Genomic DNA, 26,750 nt, shown 5'->3' with positions numbered 1-26,750 from the left:
CAGCTTCTGCCAACCTAGCAGTTTGAAAACATGCAAATGTGAGTAGATCAATAGGTACCGCTCCGGCGGGAAGATAACACCACTCCATGTAGCCATGCTGGCCACATGACCTTGGAGGTGTCTACGGACAACGCCAGCTCTTCTGCTTAGAACGGAGATGAGCACCAACCCCCACAGTTGGACATGACTGGACTTCATGTCAGGGGAAAACCTTTACCTTTACCTATACCATACTACAACCCCATGGGACATTTTTAACACAGTTAGATTTTTTTTATCCCCCAAACCCTGTTCATACATTTGCACAATATGCAAACAAATTAGATTCTGTTCTGTACGTTAGTCTGAGATATGCAGATCAATTTTTTTGTATCAGAATCTGCAAATTCTGTGCTTTTTGGACATAGCTTAATACATGCTGTTGGGTGTTGTCAGATTTTATTCAGTCTTCACCCTATGATTAGCGCAAATAAATCAACAGGAACTAAATGGAATCTAGTATCTACACTCTGCAAAAGTACCTGGCCTCCCTTAACTACAGTAATAATATTATTAATATTTCTAAAATAAACTAAAATAATTAACAAAATGAATCAATCTCAGGAGTTAATGATCTATGACAATCTGCATGCCCACATTCTGTTAAAAGTCTCTTAAGCTCCTGTGCAAACAGTAGTGTTGCTCCCACCTTGAAAATGCTCATCTCGTAAGCATTGTTTGAAAATGCAAAAAAATGTTTATCATTCATGCTTTGAAACCTTCATTATGTACCCAGGCCCAGTCCTGTTCAGGCTAAGCGAGCGTTGCTCATTCTTGTTGAATGCCATTTATAATGCAGCCCTGCCGAAATATCCACGCTACTAACATCTGTCTTCTACTGCGCGAAGAACGGGAGAGATTCCCATAGATAAAATGCACACGAGGGCGACGGAAGAAAGGAAAACCTATGACATAGTCAAATTTTATTAATGGATCAACCATATGCATCCAGGGAATAATTAACTATTCACAGGTGAAATTAACTGATAGGAGTGTCTGTCGTGAGCAAATCGAATGAGCTCTGATTATATCAATAGTTTTCAACCAGTGTCCCACGGTTATCAAAGTATCAAATAAATTTGTCCACTCTCTTCCTTTGGGGTGTAAAAAAACTTTAATTATCCGGCCATGGTGTATGGCAGGTCATTAATAAAAGCTAGTTATCTAGCTGCCGGTTTTAGAGTTTCCCCGTTATCAGTCTTTTATCTAAATAAATGTTTGGGAAATGTCCTTAAAATTAGTACCATAGCTTTGCCCCAGTGGTAAAACTGATATTTGAAAATAATAAGAGTTTTTTTTTTTTAAAAAAAAGCTTGACTACATTTTACTGTACAATATACAGGGCATCACCTCCAAGCCTCCCTCCTCCATCCACCCCAAGAATTGAATTATGGAGTTTGGCGGCACATACATTGATGAATCTAACCAACCTGCAAATGCAGATAAGAGTCAAATCACTTGATGGCTTAGTTCTCCTTAATGTATATTTACTCAGCCTTTATGTTATGCATGCATTTTTTAAATGTTCATGCCACATATATCAATGACAAATGTAAAAATTGAAAAACTAGTAATAACATAAAAGAACCAAATGCTCACTGCTACTTTTAAAGCGGACCACTGCTAGAGACGCTATCATTGCATTTAAATAAAGTTCACGTGCTAATGCCTGTGGCCTTCATCCTCTCCCCAAGAAAGCTGCACTGAGAACAGAACCAGACATAGTTGGAATTTGGAAGAGACCCCAAGGGCCATCCAGTCCAACCCCCTGTAGTTTAGGAATGCACAGTCAAAGCACTCCCAACAGATCGCCACCCAGCCTCTCTTTAAAAACCTCTGGAGAAGGAGATGACACAACAGTCCAAGGCAACGTATTTCACTGTCAAAGAAATATTGCCATTGTCGAAGGCTTTCATTGCCGGCTTCACTGGGTAGCTGTGAGATCTTTTCAGGCTGTATGGCCATATTCCAGTAGCATTCTCTCCTGATGTTTCACCTGCATCTGTGGTCAGCATGTTCAGAGGTATGTTGGAGGTGAGGCAAGTGGAGTATATATATATATATATATATATATATATATATATATATATATATATATCTGTGGAATGTCCAGGGTGGGAGGAAGAATGCTTGTCTGTTTAATGCAAGTGTGAATATACAACTCTACTTCCACGCGTGCTGTTTGGACTGGATGAAAGAATGGGTGCCCCTAGAAGATTTAGATTTAGAAGAATAAATCTCCTATTTGGGTGGCATGCATATTTGGACATACAAAAGGCCAAACAAACAGGCATATTTAGGATGTGATTCACTTCACAAACCAGGGCATTTTCTAAAGTCATACCTGCACTCTTGAATGCTCTGCTCTTCCTCCTTTCAGCTGAGAGCTAAGACCTTCACTTCCTACTGGAAGCCCAGTTGTGCCCGACATAGGCTTCATTTAGTGCTAAGTTAAAATTTATCTTTTGTTATTAAAGCCTTTGAGTCTAATGATATTATCCAGTTTGTGCATGTACATGGTTTTGACTTTAATACATTGTTTAAATTCTATGGCTTAATATCTCTTCAGGGTGTTTTAAATTGCTTTAAACTGTGTTAAGCTGGTTTTATAAAATCAGTTCTATACCACACTGAGCTCTTTAGCTATAGTGTGGGCTATACATGGAAGGAAGGAAGGAAGGAAGGAAGGAAGGAAGGAAGGAAGGAAGGAAGGAAGGAAGGAAGGAGGGAAGGAAGGAAGGAAGGAAGGAAGGAAGGAAGGAAGGAAGGAAGGAAGGAAGGAAGGAAGGAAGGAAGGAAGGAAAGAAAGGGGGACCTCCAGACATTGCTTGATTACTAGAGTTGTGCGCAGAACCCGTTTTCCTTTGTTTCATCAGTTCTTTCGTACTTTCGTTACCATCGGAGTCACATAACAGGATCCCCCCCCTTACAAAAATTAGCTTGTCTTGAGAGGGTGCATGTGTGGTGTGCAGGCCCAGCGCCCACGCCTGCCTGCAGCCAAGCACCTCCTCTAGAGTAGAAACCGGTAAGAAGCCTCCTTAAAGCATGCACCTGCCTGCAGCTGAGCACCTTCTCTAGAGTAACAAATTCAGAACTTGCCTCCTTGTCTTGAGGGGGTGCGTGTGTGGTGTGCAGGCCCAGCACCCATGCCTGCCTGCAGCCAAGCGCCTCCTCTAGAGTAGAAACCGGTAAGAAGCCTCCTTGAAGTGTGCACCTGCCTGCAGCTGAGCACCTTCTCTAGAGTAACAAAGTCAGAACTTGCCTCCTTGTCTTGAGAGAGTGCGTGTGTCGTGTGCAGGCCCAGCGCCCATGCCTGCCTGCAGCCAAGCACCTCCTCTAGAGTAGAAACCAGTAAGAAGCCTCCTTGAAGTGTGCACCTGCCTGCAGCTGAGCACTACTTCTCTAGAGTAAAATAGCTTAAATGCCTAAAATGATGGGAAGGGTAGCCTGGGAAGCCCCCACCCATAATGGACTGATAAAAAACAGATCCTTTGGCATTCCAGAGCGAAAACAAATATCTGCCCTCAGGATTTTGGGAGGTTCCCAAAGCTGGGACACAAAACAGGTCCAGGTTTACCCCGAAAGCACCGCCCTATTGATTACAGCTCCCATTACCCTGATTAATTTTTTCAATGTTCAGTTTAAGACTAATCTGAAGGGCTACACATTTCATATTAAATTACCATATATACTCAAAGATAAGCCGAGTTTTTCAGCCCTTATTTATGAGCTAAAAAAGCCTCCCCCGGCTTATATTCGGGTCAAGGTCAAGCCAGCAGCGGAGCCTGGAGGCCACAGTATATTTTCTTTTCCAAAACCTCCCTCCTCTGCTTCTCTTCCCAGGCTGGTTATCTTATTTTTTTTGAGAGAGAGAGAGAGAGATACAAGAAGTGAATGTTTTCAAAAGCGAAAGGAGAGTGTGAGAGAAACCCTTGCAAGCCAGATTGCATGGGTAGAAGGGGAAGAAAAAAAGATATTCTTGCAAATTACTATGAATCGCTTCGGCAGCACATATACTAAAATTGGAACGATACAGAGAAGATTAGCATGGCCCCTAAAAAGGGGCCGGGCTGTGGCGCAGCTGGCTAGTAACCAGCTGCTATAAATCACTACTGACCGAGAGGTCATGAGTTCGAAGCCCGGGTCGGGTTAAGCCTCCGACCATTAATAGCCCCGGCTTGCTGTTGACCTATGCAGCCCCGAAAGACAGTTGCACCTGTCAATTAGGGAAATTTAGGGACGCTTTATGCGGGAGGCTAATTTACAACACCATAAAACTGCCAGCAAAACACGAGGAAAGGAATGAGGAAGTACAGCCACTTCTGGACGGTGAAGCAACAGCTCCCCCTGTGGCCGGAATCGTGAAGCTGGAAAAATGTTAAAAATGCCTCTGAGTCTGTCTAATGTATGTTGTTTGTCTGTTGGCATTGAATGTTTGCCATATATGTGTTCATTGTAATCCGCCCTGAGTCCCCTTCGGGGTGAGAAGGGCGGAATATAAATACTGTAAATAAATAAATAAATAAATGACCAAGGTCATCCAGCCCACAGACTTTAATTTGGGAATCCCTGAACTAAGCTGTGTCATCTTGCCCCAATCACAACTCATGCCCCTCTGCTTGCATAAATATGATTTGAATGAATATTATCGAGCCAAATATCCAATCTAATAGATGTCTATAATAGTCTATCTACATTGGTTAACTTCACCCAAATTAATAAAAACCTATATCTCTTGGAAATATACTGATTATGAAAATGAGATTTCTACACATCGAATTATAAATAGGTCACACAATTTCTTCACAATTTGATTTTACTGATCAATTGCAAGTCCCAACTATAGTAAACCAACAAAATCAATTTAACTTGAATAACTAGTGACTGAGAATGCCATTTATGTAGTAGACTATGAAACCAAGATATTGATAATGATCAACCATACTGCCTATCGTTTATAATATTTCCTAGTCCAGTAAAACAAGAGTGGAATTGTTTAGGTTTGAAAATATACTTTGCGATAACAAATCTAAAGCAAAACACTCAGTTACATACGAATGACAATATGAAATGTTCTACCAATAAGGCTGCTCATTCTAAAGACGCTTACCTGGGAATAAAGGATTTAAATCCCCAAAGAAAGTGAGTATGCTTAAATATTAAAAAGTATGAACTAGAGGCATTTCAGAAGGCATCGTAGCTATAAAAAGAATTTCAAGAGAACGAAATGCAGTTTGAATTATTTCATGTGGCTTTTGTATTATGTAATATATACTCTATCATTTGTTAAAAATCACGATTAAATTACCAAGAAGATAACTGTGCAGTTTGTATTAGACATATGCATGAATCCGTTTTCAGCTGGTCTCTTCGGTTATTCAGCTTACCTGTTTTGTTACAGGTGCTCAAAATGGTAAGGGCCTGTCAGGGTATTGTGTATTGTGAAATGTTAAATCAATCTGGGTTATTAGAAATGCCTTATGTGTTAGTTTTCGGCAAGGCATTCCAGTAGTTATGGAGTTAATGAGAGCCTGCTATGATTGACGTATCACAGGACCAATAGGGTCAAGTTTGTTTTGACCGGGACTTTCTTCTTGGTCTGTGGAATGCAGAGGAGTGTCTTCAGTGTGTGTGTGAGTTGCTTCAGCATGAGCACTCATGGAGAAAGGACTGATTTGTTCTACTTGTATATAGTTATGTAAATAAAGATTTATTGCCGTTGGATTTTCAACCGAACCCTCGTCTGCTGGAGTGTGTTTGACCAGTGCTGTTTATCCACATGGGAAGACAGTCTGGAAAAGGAGGTGAGACCAGGATGAATTTTTGGAATACACTCTGCTTCCCATCATCCCCATGATAGGGCCCTCCTGGTACGAAAACCCGCATGACACGAAAGCAAGCGGGAGCCAATCTTGGCTCCTCCCCCCCTATTCAGCATCACTGTTGAATCTTTTTGTTATTCATTTATTTCCCTGATTCTTTTTATTTAGTGGGACTGACTGGGAACAGCCTGACGCTGCCGCCAATTATAACGTACTACAACCCCAGTCTACACACGCACATGCAAGCACACATATGTGAGAGGCGGGGGTATACCGTTTGATTTTAGATTTTCTTTTAAAATGGTAGCTGCCACCAACCTAAAATGTCTTTATGATTTTTGTTGTTAAATGTGTCTGAGGCAAGCTTCTCCCATTCCCTGCCCACACTGTTTCTACCCCTGGCTCCCAAACTGATGTTCACTATGAGGCTTTTCTGTGGTATTTAATTGTTGTATTGCTGGAACTATTATAAAGGCTTCTTGATGGAAAGATACACTGTGGAGGCTTTTGAAAGTTGAAAATAGAATAAAAAATTATTTTCTTAAAACAGGAAAATGATTACTTCAGAGAGTTACATAAGCGTAAATGGTTACAGAAGTTCTTCAGCTTAACTTAGTTGTATGTTTCAGATTACATCACTTAGTTTCAAACAGTTCCAACCAACCAATCTATCTATTGGTCAAAAAACCCTTGCTCTATTTGCTAAGAATAGTCACGAGTTCCCCTGGGTTGTTAACTAACTCTAACCTAGAGTCCTTCTATTACCCTGTTTCCCCTAAAATAAGACATCCCCAGAAAATAAGACCTATTAGAGGTTTTGCTGAATTGCTAAATATAAGGCCTCCCCCAAAAGTAAGACCTAGCAAAGTTTTTGTTTGGAAGCATGCCTGCCGAACAGAACACCAGAGCATGCAGGATCGGTAAATGCACGTACCTTAGAGTGTTGTACATGGAAATATTGGTAGTAACAAGAAATTCTTGATAGGATTCACAGTTTGTCTGGTTATGCTGGTTTGTGATGACAACTACTGTATAGTATATAATAAATGTTCATTTTTTTGTTCAACAATAAATGTGAATTCTTCTTCATGGAAAAATAAGACATCCCCTGAAAATAAGACCTAGCACATCTTTGGGAGCAAAAATTAATATAAGACACTGTCTTATTTTTGGGGAAACACGGTAACGAGCCCAGTAGTGAGAGATCATCCCTTGAGTTATCTTCCCCTCAAGAGATCCAAACTGCCTGACCTAGCCTGTCAGTTTCATAACTCTCGGTTCTCTCTCTCACACACCCTCCAAACTGCCCTTTCCTCTCCAAACCCCAAAACGGAACTGCCTCTGAGCTCTTTTTTCCCCCTCTACACTCTAAGATTTGGCTCCTCCCATCTGCTCTGGCCAATCCTAGAATTCTCTCTCTAAGCTCCTCCCTCTTTCTAACCACACTCAAGATGGCTGCCTGGCATTCCTCAACAAAATGGATGCCTGTCTCACTCACTGTAACCCAGGCTTCATTCCTGGCCTAATAGGTAAGGTTAGCTACAAAGAGGCTTTCTTTTAGCTTCTTTTTCTCCTTCCCTTCCTCTCTTTCAGAAAATACTTCTAAAAGATAATTATTAATAATAGTAATCCCAGCAAACAAAAAGAAAAGCCTACCTCTCCTCTAGAGTAGAAAGTAGAAACAGCTTTAAGGAAGCAAAACCCCAAGCAGAAAAGAGATTGCACGCAGGCAGTAGGGGAAAAAAGAGGGGATTTTTAAGGTAGTCCAGGCATCACTCTTCCTTCCCTGGGCCTCCTTAAAATGCCTGGAAAGCTGTGTGGCATGCTGCTGGTGCTGTTGAGAGAAAGCCAGCACACCTGCCTCTACTCTAGAGTAGAAACAGCTTTAAGAAGCATTAAATCTGGTCTCCTGTATAACAGAAGGTAAAGGATCCAGAAAGAATAGTATCTTAACTCTGATGCTTTTTAAAATCCAGGTCTTAATGAAGGATATAGAAGGGGAGCCTGTGGGAAGTCCCCCCTCTCCATAATGGGCTGGATAGGGTACTTTCTTAACCCCATTTGTCATACCCCAGCCACCTTTGGTTTCTGAACCTGATTCAGAAATGAACTTTGACCAGGATGAAGCTTATTCTGACTTTTTACCTAGTCCGCAGAGCTCCTTCCAATTACAGCTCCCAGCTGTTGATAGCTCGGATGCTTCCTTAATTGGGAGATATACTGGAAATATTACTCCCATGGCTGAACCAGATGTTCTTAGTTCCCCAGAGAATGTGTCCTTCAACAGAAAGGAGTTTCTGCATCGCCAGAGATCTGAAAAGCAAGGACTCTGTAGGAGTAACCGCTTGGCATCTCGAGGGGATAATGGATAGAAGATTTTCCCTTGGGAACCCTTAGGGAGTTTGGCTTTCCTTCTTGTGATCAGATCTAAGTTCCATAAAAGTGTCTTGCACCGTGAACACTTTGCGGTGTCAACATAGCGATTTCCTGAGTAAGGTTCACCGACTCTAGTTCCTGTTTCTCCAAGCCAAGTTTCCTGATCCTGGCGGCCAAGCTGAGCCACAACTCCCGAGTAGACCCGGAATAAGTCTACTTCCTTGCCTTGTTACTGAATCAAGTTTGGCTTCAGCCTCGTCTCGTTCCTGCCTTGATATCAAAGACTTCCAAGTGACTTTAGACTTTGTACTTCAGTCTTGCTTCCTTTTTGTTCCCCGCTCAAGAACTTTCCAACAGTTTTGAGCGTGTTTCGGTTTCTGGACTTTGGACAATAATATTGGACATTTCACTTTAACTCTTTGGACTAATTCATACCTTTTTACAAAGGACTGTTATCCACTCAACCTTTCCACTTATTCTTTCCTGAATTTATAATTGTTTTTAAAAAGATATTATATGATTATTGGTCTCTGTCTGGTTTCCAGTGCTCATGCTGCCTTGGGGTGCAATACCGTTGCTGACACCCAGGCTCCCTTGAAGGGAAGAAAGGAAAGGCTCCCAGGGGAAAGGGGAGCCTTGTAAGTTCTCCATTGCCACCAATGGGCCAAAAAAACCCTGTTTTTTTATGCAGAACAAAAACGCCCATTCGGCAGTGCTCCTGTTTTCGGGAGGTGCTTGAAAACAGATATGGGGGGCTTATGATATCTGGCAAGCAGAAACAGATAGTGGTTCACCAAAAATGCAGAAACCTAGTTTGTATACATCCCAAGGAATAAAACACAAATGAATGAAAGAGAGATGTGAGGAACCAGTATTATGCTGAACAACAACTTGGAAGCATTACTGCAAAAGCTAACAAATTACTTTTTTAATGTAAGTAGTTGGTTGTTTTTTATCAGTTGTAAGTAATGTTATTCACATATTGTTTTAATTTTATTATCATAGGTGTCTTGATGTAACAATCAAAGAAAAGATAAGCTGAGTGGGTTGATTATCAGAGATGTGGATCCCCCCAAAAAGGAACATTTTAAATGTGATCCAATAGGACAAGAAAGCCTCTGGTAGCAAAATCTGCTTCAAAATAAACATTGATGCCCAACATTCAGGTATCAGTCCCATAGCAACCTTGAGTCCAATAAGTCCCCCCCCTCCGCCCCTATAAAAAGAGACTGATGGAAGTGAGCAGGTTGTTAAGAGATTGGGATCTTCCGTTTCTCTACAAGATATATTAACCTCTGCTGAAACTTCCTGTTCTGGTACAATTCTTCTTTTGATCTATTAGTGGAATATCCATCAAGCCAATGTATCGGACTAAAAAGGTGGGGACGCATTAATCCTAGCCCTTGTCATTAGGCATTTAAGGGTAATGTTATCCATCCCGTGTGTGTTTTGTCAGACAGCCTTGATGCAGGATACACAAGGTTCATTCTCTACTTATCACTCAAAATAAGTATCATTATCATTCAGCCCAGCGCTTCTTGTACTTGAACTGCAACCCTGACCTAAACACTCAATATAATCTCATTGTGTAGTGATAGCAGGAATTTCCTGGGCTCGGATGCTTTGGGTCAATGTACACTCTTACAAAGACTCAAGAACAGGGGCTAAGAAGTGAAAAAAGTTTTCAGATTCAAACAGGGTGCCGGAGAAAGTGATGACAGTCACTTCTGAACTCCAAAGCCTCCTCTGATGGAAAAGCAAGCAGGCCATTAAGAGTAACATTGCTACTGGTTGGAAAGTCACTCTATCCTTCAGCAGTGCTACGATTAAGTTATTAAAAAAACTGCCTGAAATGCATTTTTCAGTGACAGGTAACTTTATATTGGAAACATGAAATTGCAAACAATAGAATTCCCATTATTTGGGTTTATTGCAAACACCTTGTCGTTCACTTTTGCTGTAACCCGGCTGGGTCATTTTAAGGGCATTTTCATTAGTGGCATTGAAAAGGCTTTCCCCACACCAATAATTTCTCATCTTAATTTATGCTTATATTCTGTTTTGCATTCATGGAATTGCAGAGCCACTCACAAATAACTTCCAAGTTGGCTCAGCCAACACAATTTTTCTATGTTCTGATCTTGTCCAGAAATAACTTTAGCCAAGCTGAGCTTAATTTTAAGGTTTAATCTAATAATGTGTTTTCAAACTACTCCCTGCGTAATGCAAACATAGAACCTAAATAACTTGGAAAGTTCCGTCTCGCCTCAAATTCTCTCATATAGATGAACATGCATGCAACAGTAAAATCTTGGAGATGTTTTAGGTACTTGTACTGCATCTCCATTGGAGTTCCTGTCTACCAAAGCCTGTGCATGAGCAAATAAAATTTATTATTTATCACTGTAGGGGGGGCGTAGTGATGCAGTAGGCTAAACCAGTGAGTTGCTAAACTTGTTGATTGGAAGGTTGGCGATTCAAATCTGTGGGATGCGGTGAGCTCCCGCTGTTGGCCCAAGCTTCTGCCAACCTAGCAGTTCGAAAACATGCAAATGTGAGTAGATAGATAGGTACTGCTCCGGCGGGAAGGTAAGCTCTTCAGCTTAGAAATTGAGATGAGCACCACCCCCCCCCCCCCAGAGGCGGAAGCAACAAGGGAAACTTTTATCTTTTATTTATCACTGTGCAAGTTGGGAGCAGGGTTAGTCATGTTTACCTGCCTGCTAAGGTCCTGCCTGACTGGGGGTTTGAATCCCTGTTAAATGGGATTTAGGAAATGGAAACACACCAGTGTTATCTCAGGAAGCTTCCTAGGCAGAGGGCAGAAACTGAACATGTTGAAGGCTCATAGATTATCTATCTCAGTGGTTCTCAACCTTCCTAATGCCGCGACCCCTTAATACAGCTCCTCATGTTGTGGTGACCCCCTACCATAAAATTATTTTCGTTGCTACTTCATAACTGCAATTTTGCTACTGTTGTGAATCATAATGTAAATATCTGATATGCAGGATGTATTTTCATTCATTGGACCAAATTTGGCACAAATATCAGATACGCCGAAATTTGAATACTGGTGGGATGGGGGGGGGGGAATTGATTTTGTCATTTGTAGTTGCTGGGATTTATAGTTCACCTACAAGCAAAGAGCATTCTGAACTCCACCAATGATGGAACTGAACCAATCTTGGCACATAGAACTCCCACGACCAACAGAAAATACTGGAAGGGTTTGGTGGGCATTGACGTTGAGATTTGGAGTTGTAGTTCCCCTACATCCACAGAGCACTGTGGACTCAAACAATGATGCATCTGGACCAAACTTGGCCCAAATACTCAATATGCCCAAATTTGAACACTGGTGGAGTTTGTGGAAAATAGACCTTGGGATGTATAGTTCATCAGCATTCTAACTATAAATCCCAGCAACTACAACTCCCAAATGTCGAGTTGTAGTTGCTGGCATTTATATTTAGAATGCTGATGAACTATACATCCCAGTCCCTACAACTCCTAGAAATCATGGTGTATTCTCCCTAAACCTCTCCAGTATGTTCAATTGCTGTCTGCCATAGGAAAGGGTAGGAAAGGGATAAGGGAGAGGCAGTGGGCGGGATCATGTAGATGGAGAGAGAAAGGAACACTGGGATGTGCTCGCTGTAACCTGCAATGTCCTTGGAGGGAGTGTCTTGGTGGCTCCTCAGCACTGGGAACTATAGTCTGTTTGTGAAGGCCAGAGGCTGTCTGTGTGAGCCGACACCCGTGCCACATACATACATACATACATACATACAGATTTTCATTTTTATTATGCGTATAGATGAGTTACTTCTAATTTGGCTCTGTGTTACTGTGATTCTAGTTCCCTTACAACTTTAAACCAACTTAAACACACTTTTTAAACATTAAAAGATAAGGCTACACTAACTAACCTAGTTTATAACAAGAAAGACAGCTCTTACATTTTTACGTTCTTGACTCCAAAAGTACACATGAGTGGATGAATGTAGACTTACTACAAGGCAATTCATTATATTTATAATGGGTGCCTTGGAATCTGCCCCTCTCCCACATCAACATTTACAAACATCCCAAAGCATGTTGGACTAAGTAATTTTTGTTGGTGTAATTCCCTTTCGTCCTGTATCAGTAATCTGCACTTGGCAGTGTACACAACTTTGATGGCTGTACCAAATTTTGTGTTCAATAAAAGATAACACGGGAGATCATTAGAGCAGCTATGTCAGATTAAATGTATTTTCTTGTACAAGAGTGAAGTCCCTTCAGTAACCTTTGCAATTTACTTTGTCTCACAGAGAACAATATTTTCCCAGCAGACCTCCACACAAAGGGCCATTACAAAATGTGATTCATATTTCATACCTTCAGAAACGTTCCACACAAATTACAAATGGAGGCTTTATTGCAGTATTTATGTTCTGTTACCAACAAGGTATGTATAAGTAATAATATGCATCCCAGAGCTCCCGGCCTACACAGCGTACATTTATTAGTGACTTATACTTTGCGGTTAGATACCAGGAAACTTATGTTACTTTCTCTGGTAGCACAGAAAAGTGATTCAGCAGAACACATACAGAAAAACCATCCTGACATTTCTGAGATTTTTCTAACTGAAAAAGAAGAAAGGATGTGGTTTGTCTTACTTTGACGCAACTACATTGTCTGACACTCAGAAAATATACAACGTGGTTGCTTGGTTCTACTAAGGAATGTTTGTTATCAAGTATAAGATTAAGACTTCAGGTTTTCTGCCTCCATGTGATTTATTTGCCGGAATAAAATTTTGGTAATAAGGAACAACAGCACACCAACTCTGGAATTCAAGAGTTGGGAAGGAGTACCATAAAACCTCACTAGAAGTAGAGCTCTTGGATAAGAGACCTTCAAGATCATTATCCAGTCCACTCAACAGTGGTTCTCAAATGTTCTGTGCAAATCTCTAGTTCAGCTAATATAGAAAGTACAGTAGAGTCTCACTTATCCAAGCCTCTGGATAATCCAAGCCATTTTTGTCGTCAATGTTTTCAAAATATCATGATATTTTGGTGCTAAATTCGTAAATACAGTAATTACTACATAGCATTACTGCATATTGAACTACTTTTTCTGTCAAATTTGTTGTATAACATGAAGTTTTGGTGCTTAATTTGTAAAATCATAACCTAATTTGATGTTTAATAGGCTTTTCCTTAATCCCTCCTTATTATCCAAGATATTTGCTTATCCAAGCTTCTGCTGGCCCGTTTATGTTGGATAAGTGAGACTCTACTGTACTAGGTAGAATTTGCAAAGCTTTTTTTTAATTGAAACTTGTAAAGACTTCCCAGGGCATCTATGTATTTAATCAAGTAACTTCTACACTGTAAAAGTAATGGAATTTGACACCATTTTAACTGCCATGGCTCAATGCTATGGGAGTTGTAATTTGGTGAGGCACTAGTATTATTTGGGGGGGGGGGGGGGCTAAAAACTTTGTAAAATGACAACTTCCATGATTCCTAGGGCCTTAGCCAGAAAAAAATGGGGGGAGGTGAAACTTTTTAAAAGCGAATCATGAAGAGTAGTTCCATAACACAAAATAATTTAGAAATCAGGCTCCATAGATAAACTTCAGTGGACACTCAAGACAGATAAACTTCAGTGGACACTCATGGGGATATGGTTAACCATTTAAAATTCACAAGTAAACCAGTTAAAAAAAAACTGAAAATTTCAAAGGGGGGGGGGTGTTAAACCCCTAAACTCCCCCTTTGGCTACAGTCCTGATGATTCCATAGCATTAAGCTGTGGTAGTTAAAGTGGTGCCAAACTACATTAATTCTACATTATCCTTCACTCTGCTCTAGCTCCACTTTCTGGATATAGGGGATGCTGCAGCAAAGTGAGTTAAACCGTTAGCTGTAAGAAATCTGCTGACCAAAGGGTTGGCAATTTGAAGCCGTGAGTCAGGGTGAGCTCCTGCTGTTAGCCATAGCTTCTGTCAACTTAGCAGTTCAAAAGCATGCAATGTGAGTATATCAATACTTTTTACCTTTTCTGCCTTGACGGAAAAGGTAAAATGGTGCCCCATGCAGACATGCTGGCAATATGATTGGAGATGCCTATGCACAACAGCCTCTGCATGGAAAAATGGAACAAGAGCACCTCCCCATGGCTGGAGTTGAGCATCGCCTCCAGACGCCAGAGATAAAAGAAGAGGTCTTACCTTTGTCTATGTATTGTGTGTCGTTGTTGTTCATTGTATAAAAGGCATTGAATGTTTGCCTAATATGTGTAATGTCATCCTCTCTGAGTCTCTCTGGAAAGATAACGGGGAATATAAAAAAGTGTATTATTACTATTTTATTATGACACAGCAAACAAGATAGATATGCTGGATTTCGTATCACAAAATCACAAGTCGAACACTTCCCAAGTGTCTAGGACTATGCGATATATTTTCGGATGATGCGTGCAGATCCCAGTAGGGTGGCCTTTTGTAGTTGGCAGATCGTAATGTTGTCAATGTCTATTGTTTCCAAATGCCAGCTGAGATCTTTTGGCACGGCACCCAGTGTGCCCATCACCACTGGGACCACCTGCACTGGTCTTTGCCAGATTCTTTGCAGTTCAATCTTGAGGTCCTGATAGCGGCTGAGTTTTTCCTGTTGTTTTTTGTCAATGCGACTGTCACCTGGGATGGCAACATCAATGATCCAAACCTTTTTCTTTTCCACAACTGTGATGTCTGGTTGTTGTGTTCCAGAACTTTGTCAGTCTGGATTCGGAAGTCCCACAGTATCTTTGCATGCTCATTTTCCAATACTTTTGCAGGTTTGTGATCCCACCAGTTCTTTGCTGCTGGTAGGTGGTACTTGAGGCATAAGTTCCAATGAATCATTTGGGCCACATAGTTGTGCCTCTGTTTGTAGTCTGTCTGTGCGATTTTCTTACAGCAGCTGAGGATATGATCAATGGTTTCGTCAGCTTCCTTGCACAGTCTGCATTTTGGGTCATCAGCTGATTTTTTGATGTTCGTCTTATTATTATTATTATTATTATTATTATTATTATTATTATTATTGAAGCAAGTTTTTTTTTCCGTGTCATGAGCAACTTGAGAAACTGCAAGTTGCTTCTGGTGTGAGAAAATTGGCTGTCTCCAAGGATATTGCCCAGGAGATGCCCGGATGTTTTGATGTTTACCATCCTTGTAGGCGGCTTCTCACATGTCCCCACAAGAGCTGATCAAGGGAGCTCATCCGCGCTCTCCCCGGGTTGGATTCGAACTGGCAACCTGCAGGTCAGCAACCCAACCTTAAAGTCATCAGTCCTATCGGCACAAAGGTTTAACCGACTGCGCCACTGGCGGCAAGTAGACTAGATTACATATTTCTTTTCCCTACCACTCCAAATGAAGGAAAAGCAATAAACCTCTCATTTCACTTTGATCTTGGAATAGTCCCTTTTAGTTGAGATTTCTCAATAGAAAATGGTATGGTATAGTTACAACTTGCTCCAATAAACTCACCACACCAATGAAATCATAGATCTGGACAGTATTCATGGTATGACCCAGAAGACAACCAAGGTAATTCTTGCAGCAATCTGTGCTGCAAAGAAAAGAGATGTCTGTAAAGCTCTCCATTAGACAAGCCTGCTCACGACTTTGGCTTTCTCACCTAATTTCACCAATAGGTTTTTAAGGAATTTTATAGTTCGTTACAACATTCATAGTTTGAAAATTGGTCAGCTGCAAGGACAAATGGCAAAATAGGTCTCCTACCCCACTTCTATAATGAGGTGGGTATTTTTTTTTTTTTTGCTAATTATGTTTGAGGAGTCTAAATTTTATCAGGTAAAAGAAGAGCTGTGGACTATGGACAGAGCAAGCATGGAAGCTAAGCAAAGCTGACTCAGTGACAACTGAGATCATATGCTTTCCCTGCAAAGCAATTATAAATTCAGCCAAGCAGACATCTGATGCTGCAATATTAATTTCAGCTCACATTCACTGGTGACTCCTGTCACAGTATTTTTCCTTTACACAGGTAAGTCACCTGTCATGAACCATGGTGACGCCATCCTTCCCAGAATGAGCAGATTAGTGGGGCTGGGGAAATGGAACATCAACTTGTGGTGCAGAACCCATTTTGGAGAATATGCTGCACATGGGTTGGGGTCATATTCAATAGTCCCATGTCCTCAACCTCATGGTGGTGCAATGTGTTAAACCGCTGAGCTGCTGAACTTGCTGACCGGAAAGTTGGTGGTTTGAATCCACGGGATTAGGTGAGCTCCCACTGTTAGCCCCAGCTTCTGCCAACCTAGCAGTTTGAAAACATGCAAATGTCAGTAGATTAATAGGTACACTGAAAACTGAACACTGAAACTGAATTAGTTAAAAATTGCATGGTTAAATGGTCTAAAGATATTGTAACACCCCTAAGCAGTGCGAACACTGGAAACCAACACAGAGGCCAATAAACAATCTAATATCTTTATTAAAGCAATAAAAGTTCTAAACAAAAATAAGCAGAGTATATAGTCCAGCAGTTGACCTTTTAGAGAAGATCAAAATTAGTTCAATAAAATGAAGTTATATGTCCAGTATTAGAGTCCAAATTCTATAATCCAAATAACCGAAACACACTCAAACTCTTTGGAAGTTTGAGTGGGGAAAGAGCAAGGTTTCACAGGGAGATTCTTGAAGTAAAGTCCAGAACAAGAATTCAAGGCTAGGCAAGGTATTTCGTGGTGAATCTGAAACGCAGTCCAAACTTGACAAGGAGTGGGACGCAACTCCTGGTCTACTCGTGAGTAAGCACACCGGAGGGCCGCTTGGAAGCTCAGGAACAAGAGACAATGTTCTTCTATGAATAGTCATGTTGACACTGCAATAGGGAAAGCTCAGTGCAGAACTTTTATGGAAGTTCAAGAACTCCCCCCAAGCAGGTGTTTGACTCCCCAAATTTTCCCAGAGAACAGAGCTGTTTCAACATCGTACCAGATGCCTGCCTCCCCGAAACTTCCCAAGGGAAACGGTTTAGTCACAATCGTCTCCGCTAATCTTGCACTTTGCCTTAAAAACTGCTTTTGGGAGCGATGTGTTTTGAGAAAAGCCTTCCTATCAAACACCAAGCTTTCTGGAGAAACAGGCTCTGTTTCAAGGGCATCCCTAATTGGCTCTAGCACGAAAATGCCAACAGGAGACATCTGGAATGGAACAGAATCTTGCTGAGATGGAAAAAAGCCCAAATCCTCTTCAGTTTGATCTATGATGGCTATGATGGTCATGGGCAAAAGGTCCCTGAGACATCACAGATATAGGAATATCAATTCAAATGGATGAATGGGAAGCTTGTTGGGGTAGAAGGCTTAAATTTACATATGCATACCAATTAAAAGAAAATTGGATGAAAGTATTCTATAGATGGTACATAACACCTAAAAAACTGGGCATTATTTAAAAAAGCAGGAATTTAAAATGTTGGAAATGTGGTGAAGAGGAGGGCTCCTACCACCACATTTGGTGGAAGTGTAAAAAGGCAAAAGAATTTTGGTCCATGATACATGAAAATACAGCCTGAATATAAAGGCCACATTATCTGCTTTGAACTGGAATATATGACAATGTGGACTCATATAACCCAGTTCAAAGCAGATATTGTGGGATTTTCTGCCTTGATATTATGGGTTTCATGGCTGGGTGGAAAGGCCCATAGTTGGGAGTTTACTGCCAATAAGTGTGCAGATTATATAATGAATAGTTGCTGGGATTTATAGTTCACTTACAATCAAAGAGCCCTTTGAACCCCATCAACAATAGAATCCCACATTATCTACTGGTAGTGTGGACTCATATAAACCAGTTCAAAGCAGATATTGTGGGATTTTCTGCCTTGATATTCTGGGTTATATGACTGTGTGGAAGGGCCCTGTGTCCTTATTACATTGAAGCACCCCACATTATTTTAAAAGCATTTTTCCTTTTTAAAAATACATCTATTTCTTCATATCAAGGAGTATATAAAATTTAAATGTCCATGTATCTACTACAGTTAAGGGAGGAGTGATGTTGCCACCAAACAATAAGTTCAATGCTGTATCTTCTTCCAGGATTATCTCACGATCTTCTAGTCTCTTCTCCCAGGGCCTTTCCACACAGCCATATAACCCAGAATATCAAGGCAGGAAATCCCAGATCCTGTAGTGTTTTTAATTTCTGTGGTGTCCCCTTATCTAATAATTGTTTATGTTAAGTATTCTCTCCTTGGTGTTCTTAGCCTCTTGCCATTTTGTCCATTCTGATAGTTTATTGTAAAAAGGTCCATTTACTTATCAATGAGCTCCTTATCTGATGTTTCTTAAAGTGCAATTTCATTTTGTCATATATAAAAATGCATGCCAACCACATCTTAAATTTGTCCCTTCAATTGTTAATAATCTTTAATTTAAAACAATCAATTCTTTAATCTATGCCCATACAACTGCATCATAATATTGTCCCATACTTGGTAATGCAATTATTCCTTTGTCTTTCACATCTTGTAGGCGTTTCATGTTTATTCTAGCTATTAATTTTTCCATATACATTTTGTCAAATCTTTATTCCAAAATTGGAATTGGTTGAAACAGTTATATCATTTTGTGAAGTACATTCATTTTAATTGTCAATGTTCTTCCAAATAAGGACAAATCCAAATTGTTCCATCTTTGTAAATTTTTTGTTTATCTTTCCATACTTTTTCATAATTATTTTTGAACCGTTCACAATGATTATTTGTTAATTGAATTCCCAGATATTTTACTTTAGCTATAATATCAATTTTTGACTTTTGTTTCAGCATCTCTTGATTCTCTTTATTCATATTATGAGTTATAATTTTTGTTTTGTCTTGATTGATTGACAGTCCTGCCACATTTCCAAATTCCATTATTTTTAATGCTTTTGGAATGTTCTGCAGATGATTTTGTGTCAAAATTGCAATGCCATCTACAAAGAATCTTATCTTGTATTTTTTTTTTTTTGCCAAATCGTTACACATGCCATATTGGTATTTGATCGAATTTGCCTTGCCAACTCTTCCACTGCTAGTATAAAAAGTAGAAGTGAGAGTGGACATTCTTTTCTGATCCCTTTCTGCCTTTCTATTTTTTGAGTGAAGTCATTTATTTGTATTTTTGCAGAGTAGATTGATTTTACTCCACTTCTAAAGTTTTCTCCACAGTCAATTGTCAGTAGTAATGGCTATTGGAAGGGTTACCAAAAGGGGAACTGGTTTGAGCACTGAGAAGAAAGCAAAACACTCCAGTAACAAAAGCATTGATATTGATATATCCAGCTGATATGTACACTCAAAGAGCAGCATTGCAGAAGCATAGATGGGGAAAACACAGTAACAACAACACAGACACAGAATTTTCATTGCCAGAAATTTCTTAATGGCTTTTGCAGCCTCTGTGGAAACTGCCTATTGTTATCTTCTGTCAGTGTGATCCTTTAAAACTGTATTTCTCTTGCATGTAGAAGACCTTTAAAGCAGTTATTTGTGCATATTAGAGATGATGCATAATGTATGAAGGGTCTCAACCACCCAATGATTTTTGTGACTTCACACTGTAGTCATTTATTTACAAGGACTACTTTAGAAGCGTTGTGAAACATAACTCACATAAATCAAGCAGACCTTCTTACTTTTTCCATGGTGGAATCTTGTTAGGACAATAACAAAGGGATATCTAATGTTTAGGATGGAATGCGATAACTAAGGCAGAGGGGATAGGCCTTCAATGCCTGTCTCCTCTGGGGTAGTCATATAAAATAATGGAGGTAGATAAAATTGGTAGAGTGCCACTTTTGGAGTTTCCTGTGCAAACCAGAAAAGATGAATGCGGTGTGCTCTGTGCAGTGTGCTAAGATGTGAACAGACATGACCAGAGAATGTAGTGTACATATTTTATAAATAAAGATACTGTTGTAGCTCAGCCTGAGCTTGGGATTGGGCCCATTTAGCCAGTGATTTTCCCTGCACCTTCTTTGCCAGAGGACTCTGGGTTTGGGCCTGCCATGCAGCCAGAGTTTGTCCCAGTGGATTCTTGGACCAGAGACTGAATGGTTGCAAGCACACATTGTGAACCGCATTCCTCTCAGCAGTCAAGGCCAGATTTCCAGGTGCCAGATGGGCATTCTAGTTTAGAGGATAATGGGTTTGACAGGAGGGGAGTGATAACTCATCAAAGGAGGGAATGAGAATGTTTGCAGAGAAGTAAACGACTGCTTTTGAAGCACTCTAATGAATAGTTTTCTCATGAGAGAAAGAGTTTTCTCATGGAAGAAAGACCTTGGATTTTCCTTAAATGCCTGGTCCTTCTCTGCCGTAGCAGAGGTGGCAACATTGCAATTCAAGAGAGAAAGATCTTTGCTCTGTGTTCCTGTATATTCCTGCAGCCATGGATTTTGCTTCAAGTTCCAGCCTTGTGTTGCCTTTTAATCCAGTTGATTGTTCAAGTAACTTTGCTATTTGGATTTCTATTACCTTGGATTACCTTGGAGTTTGATCCTGTAATGTAGTCTTGTTTTCCTGTGGTTCCAGTTTGTCTCATGCCTCTTAACCTTCTCTTAAAACAGCATTTCTCAACCTGGGAGTTAGGACCCCTAGGGGTTGCGAGGGAGGTGTCAGAGGGGTCGCGAAAGACCACCAGAAAACACATGTTTCTGATGGTCTTAGGAACCCCTTTGGCAGAGAAGTCTGAAGATCTCCCCGCCTGTCCTTTGGGATGATGAGTATGTGTGGCAAGTTTACTAGTTCTATCACCAGTTTGGTACAGGGTGCTCTTTGAATATTGGTAAACTATAACTTCCAGAATTCAAAAACAGCCTCCCCCAATCCCACCAGTATTCAATGTTGACCATGTAGTATGCCAAATTTAGTGCAGATCCATTGTGGGCTGGGTTCAGAATGTCCTTTGATTGTAGGTTAACTATAAATCCCAGCAACTACAACTCCCAAATGACAAAATTAACCTCCCCCCCTCCAACCCCACCACTATTCAAATTTGGGTGTATCAGGTATCTGTGCCATATTTGAGTGAAAATACATCCTGCAATTCAGATATTTACATTACGATTCATAACAGTAGCAAAATTACAGTTAGGAAGTAGCAATGAAAATAATTTTATTATTTTCCCCTTTTATTTATTTACTTATTCAAATAGGCATACATTTATAAGTGCTTGTTGCATACCGTGCAATAGTTCCCAGTTATTAGTGTTATATAATCATTTCTCAGATAAAATAATTTTATGGTTGGGAGTCACCTAAACCTGAGGAACTGTATTAAGGGGTTACGGCATTAGAAAGGTTGAGACCACTGTCTTAAAACATACCCAACACCCTAAGTTGTTCCTCGTAGGGCTTGGCTTTCAGACCTTTGACCATTTTGTTCAGTCTTCTCTGAACACATTCCAACTTGTCAATATCCTTTTTGAATTGCGGCACCTAGACCAAAGCAGAACAGAGTAGTACTATTATTTCTCTCGATCTGGACATTACACTCCAAGTGATGCAGTCTATAATCAGACTGGCTTTTTAGCTGCCACATCACACTGTTGACTTATGATTGTGATCTAGTAAGACTCCTAGATCTCTTTAGCGTCAGGTTATTGAGTATATTAATACAGTTGTGGGAATGAGATAGAATGTAAAAGGAATCAGAAAGATGCAAATCATGATCCTTGATTTAAATTTTCAAAGTGCTATACAGACTTTTCAGATCTTTACAGTGGTCAGTTGGTACTGATATTGACATGTGAAAGCAATAAAGCTGCTTAGCAAAAGTCGGGTTTCTTGTAGCTAAAACCTTTTCTGTCATATGTGCATTTCTGAGGATTCACATATGAATATATGAATATTCACATATAAATATATGTAGGGGGCAATGAAACCACTATCTGTGTTCATAGAAAGATAATGATTTCATGTGAATATAACTCAATTCAGCTGTCTCTCTTTGTAGGTTTTCTTTGTCAGAACTATGATTTGTAAATTCAGTATTGGATATCCAGCTCTGCAACAGGTTTTTAGGTACCCCCTTTTTTATTCATAGTGGTTGATGTTTGTATTATTACTTCACTTGCTTGGTCCTTATATGTTTTACTAGCTGTGCCCGGCCACGCGTTGCTGTGGCTAGGACTTACTTTTTCTTTTCTTTTTGTTGTATGAATGTAGAGGCGTGGATGAGAGGTTGTGCTGTCAATTTTTGAGGTGGTGGGGAGTTTAGTTTAGTTGTTTTGTCCGGTGCCGTGATTCCATTACCCTTTTATATATAAGGATTGTATGCTATGTTTTAATCAATTATTTTATTTGATTGTTGTATCTTTGTTTTTAGTTTATTAATATGTGCTTTAAACTGTTATATTTTGTTTCTGTTTTGGACTGCGCCCCATGTTAGCCACCCTGAGTCCCTTCAGGGAGATGGTGGCGAGATAGAAAAACAAAGTATTATCATTATTATTGCTGCCATTTTCAAATGTGTGTCCATTTATCCTGGGACAGAATTTCCCATCTAGACATAACATAGATTTCAGGGATGGGCCTGCAGACTGAACACAGAATGTATGTATCTCACCATTGATTTCATGTAGATAGGCCTTTATACATGTGTTCAATATGTGACATTGGGAAATCAGTATGTGAAGAGAGAATAGGCCCAGGCATACACTGTGAAGACAGCATGGCAGAAGCTTGGTCATCTGCAACAGAAACTTTCTGAACATCAGCCTAGGGCTCTTGTCACAGAGACAAATTTGCCCAATATGTATTTCTGTCTTCTGAGTACGCTTTTAATTTTTTTCCCCAGAAAACCCTAAACCTTTGAGATTCAACTGGCACAGTTTTCATGCAGCACCAGCTACCTGCAATATTCATTTGTTTTCCATTTGCAACAAAACATATACCACTTTCCTCTTCGTTATGTTTCAAAGAAAATGGAAATAATTGCATTGTCCCCTCTCGCTCCACTGCTAATGATTTCCTGAATTGCAACTAGGGTCAATTAGAAGCGAACTTAGCAGAAAGCACACTTCCACTGGACATAGAAGCAAGATGTTTCTTCATACCTCATTTGCATTTGTAACTTTTGACTCCTCCGAGTCTACAAAAATCTTTTTCATACATACAGTAGTCTAAAGTGAAGTTCAACATACAACTGCAGATGCAAATTTAATGCCAGTTTGGGAGGGGAAATGTGTGTTTGACTTTATAAGTAATTAATCTTCATGCACAAGTTTCTACAATTGTAGGGAGAAATCAAAATTATATGCCTTGTTAATTTTTAATTGAGCAATATTTAGATTCAAAAAGTGCATTAGTCACTTTGCCTGTGTTAAATATTTTACAGGATGTTGTTCTGCAAAGAAACAAATCATTGGTAATGAAAAACAATATGCTGCTTGTAACTACTTACTGGGCCCACTTCTGGAACATACAATCCCTCGCCTCAGCTATTGAGCATTCCTACTAATTTTGTTTCTTTTATCTGTAAAGGAGGACAATTACAATATTAATTTAATGAAACGATTGTTGTAATTGAGTTGAAGAATGGATATGATTAAAGACTTAAAATTAATGCATTTATTCTCTTTTTTAAAAAATAATTGAAATAGCAGATATTCAGAGAAAATGTTAACTGATCCCATTTATGTCAAAGATATGTCTTTTTACTCCACAATAACCAAGGTCCTGAGAAGTAAATGTTTACCAGCGAAACATTGCAACACAACAAAATACTTGGGAGTTACCCTGGACCATGCTCTGACTTACAAGAAGCACTGCTTGACTATCAAGCAAAAAGTGGGTGCTATAAATAATATCGTACAAAAGCTGACTGGCACAACCTGGGGATCACAACCAGATACAGTAAAGGCACCTGCTATTGTGCTTTGCTACTCTGCTGCTGAATACACATGCCCAGTGTGGAATACATCTCACAATGTTAAAACAGTGGACCTGGCTCTTTATGAGATATGCTGTATTATCACAGAATGTCTACACCCTAACCACTGGAGAAATTATACTGTTTAGCTGGTATCACACTACCTGACATCTGTTGGGAAGCAGCAGCCAGTAATGAGAGGACCAAGGCATTGACATCTCTGGCCCATCCTCTGTTCAGATATCAGCCAGCATGCCAATACCTTACATCAAGAAATAGCTTCCTAAGATAAACAGAAATACTCACAGGAACAACTTAGCAAATGTGAGTCCAAAGGTGGCATGCTAAAACCCGGAACCTCAATCAGTGGCTGATACCAGATGAGAAGCTCCCTCCTGGGCACACAGAAGACTGGGCAACATGGAAGGCACTGAACAGACTGCGCTCTGGCACCACGAGATGTAGAGCTAACCATAAGAAATGGGGCTACAAAGTGGAGTCCACAACATGTGAGTGTGGAGAAGAGCAAACCACAGACCAGTTGCTACAATGCAGCCTGAGCTCTGCTGCATGCACAATGGAGGACCTTCTTACAGAGAGGGTCTCCAAGTGGCCAGCTTATGGTCAAAGGAAATTTAGTACAATGCTAAGTTTTTAACTTACTTTGTGGTTTTTTTATATATTATTACTCTATTCTCAACTGACTTCTGTCACTAAAATAAATAAATAAATAAATATGTAAGGTACCTCCACAAAACCACAAAGGGGGCACAAGATTGAATTAGGGGGGCGGGCTGTGGCGCAGGCTGGTAAGCAACTGCTGCAATAAATCACTCTGACCATGAGGTCATGAGTTCGAGGCCAGCCCGTGGCGGGGTGAGCACCCATCAATTAAAAATAAAATATAGCCCCTGCTCGTTGCTGACCTAGCAACCCAAAAGATAGTTGCATCTATCAAGTAGGAAAAAAGGTACCACTTATAAAAGTGGGGAGGCAAGTTTAACTAATTTACAACGTTAGAATGAGGAAGTGAGGAAGTGCGGTCAGAGTGGACGATGAAGCAGCTGCTCCCCCCTGTGGACAGAATCGAACATCCCCTCAGGAGAAGGTTAAATTGCCTCAGCGTCTGTCTGTCTGTCTGTCTCTGTCTCGGTTCAATGTGTTTATGGGCATTGAATGTTTGCCCTATATGTATATAATGTGATCCGCCCTGAGTCTTCTTTGGGGTGAGAAGGGTGGAATATAAATACTGTAAATAAATAAATAAATAAATAAATAAATAAATAAATAAATTACAATTGCAAATGATAATGAACATAAAGAAGTGCAAGTTTAGAATTAATTACAACAATTTAAAAAAGAAATTCAACACTCTTACCATGATGTGGAAGATTACATTTCATTTAATTTTGTCCTTTCTCACTCTCATAGTTTTGACATTTATATTTAACAAAAGTCGATACAGACTGAACAATCCTTATCTGGAATTCTGAAATCCACAATTCTCCAAAATGTGAAATCATCCACATGGAATAGTGGCACTTATGCTTTCTTATGGTTCAGTGTATTCAAGCTTTGTTTTGTGCATGTAATTATTTAAAATATTGTGTGAAATTGTCTCTAGGAGATGTTTATGAGGCATATATGTAACATGAACCGAAAGGTCCCAGGTTCAAACCCTGGGAGCAGCGTGAGCGGCTGCTGTTAGCTCCAGCTCCTGCCAACCTAGCAGTTCGAAAACATGCCAATGTGAGTAGATCAATAGGTACCGCTCCGGCAGGAAGGTAACGGTGCTCCATGCAGTCACGCCGGCCACATGACCTTGGAGGTGTCTACGGACAACGCCGGCTCTTCAGCTTAGAAATGGAGATGAGCACCAACCCCCAGAGTCAGACATGACTGGACTTAATGTCAGGGGAAACCTTTACCTTTACCTTTATGTAACATGAATGCTTTTTCATGTTATGACTTGGATCCTCCCCTAATAAATCTTATTATATATGTATATGGTATTTCCCAAACCCTTTTGGTCCCAAGCATTTAATAAGGAATACTCAACTTGTCTAACAATAGGCTGAAGCCATTTATAACTGGGCAGTTTTGAAATGTTCTGCTCTCCAGGTACAGCTAGGACTGCCAGGATGAATATAGAATGGAGCTCTTCTAAATTTGGTCATGAAGACACAGTGGAACAGCATCTGAAGTTTCTGTCAAGTGGAACACAGGTACCTATCCTTTCCCAACTTTCAAATCTCAAATTTCAACCCCAGCCATCCTTTCCAAGCTATCACCCCACTGATGGAGAAAGGGAGAGGGTGCAGAGAAGCACCCAGTTGTGTTTCGTTATTGGTGCCACTGCATCATCTTGACTGGGAGTGGGTTGCTATGGCTAAAAGTTGAAGTTTGGAAGGCGAGGAAGGACAAGATAATTGTGTCCCACTTGACCAGTGGTTCTCAACCTGTGGGTCCTATAACGCCCAGAAATCCATAGACATCAACTGTAAGGGTTTCTGGGAGTTGAAGGCCAAAACATCTGGGGACCCATAGGTTGAGAAGCACTGCACTTGACAGAAC

At 40.2% G+C, this 26,750-nt stretch overlaps 1 long non-coding RNA gene and 1 pseudogene across 1 annotated transcript; one reads left to right on the top strand and one right to left on the bottom strand.

Moving 5' to 3' along the window:
- The first annotated feature begins 4,035 nt into the window (after positions 1-4,035).
- Positions 4,036-4,095, top strand: LOC134299073 (U6 spliceosomal RNA; annotated as a pseudogene).
- A 12,631-nt stretch (positions 4,096-16,726) lies between these two features.
- On the bottom strand, positions 16,727-24,612 carry LOC134299027 (uncharacterized). The gene is made up of 2 exons (XR_010006185.1): positions 23,709-24,612; positions 16,727-21,742 (listed from the first exon to the last, which is right to left on the bottom strand). It is a non-coding gene; the product is annotated as an uncharacterized LOC134299027 (long non-coding RNA).
- Between the last annotated feature and the right edge of the window lie 2,138 nt (positions 24,613-26,750).

This window comes from Anolis carolinensis, chromosome 4 (assembly GCF_035594765.1).
Source record: "Anolis carolinensis isolate JA03-04 chromosome 4, rAnoCar3.1.pri, whole genome shotgun sequence".
NCBI lineage: Eukaryota > Metazoa > Chordata > Lepidosauria > Squamata > Dactyloidae > Anolis > Anolis carolinensis.
The sequence above is the reverse complement of the archived record's forward strand: the minus strand, read 5'-3'. Positions and strand labels throughout refer to the sequence as shown.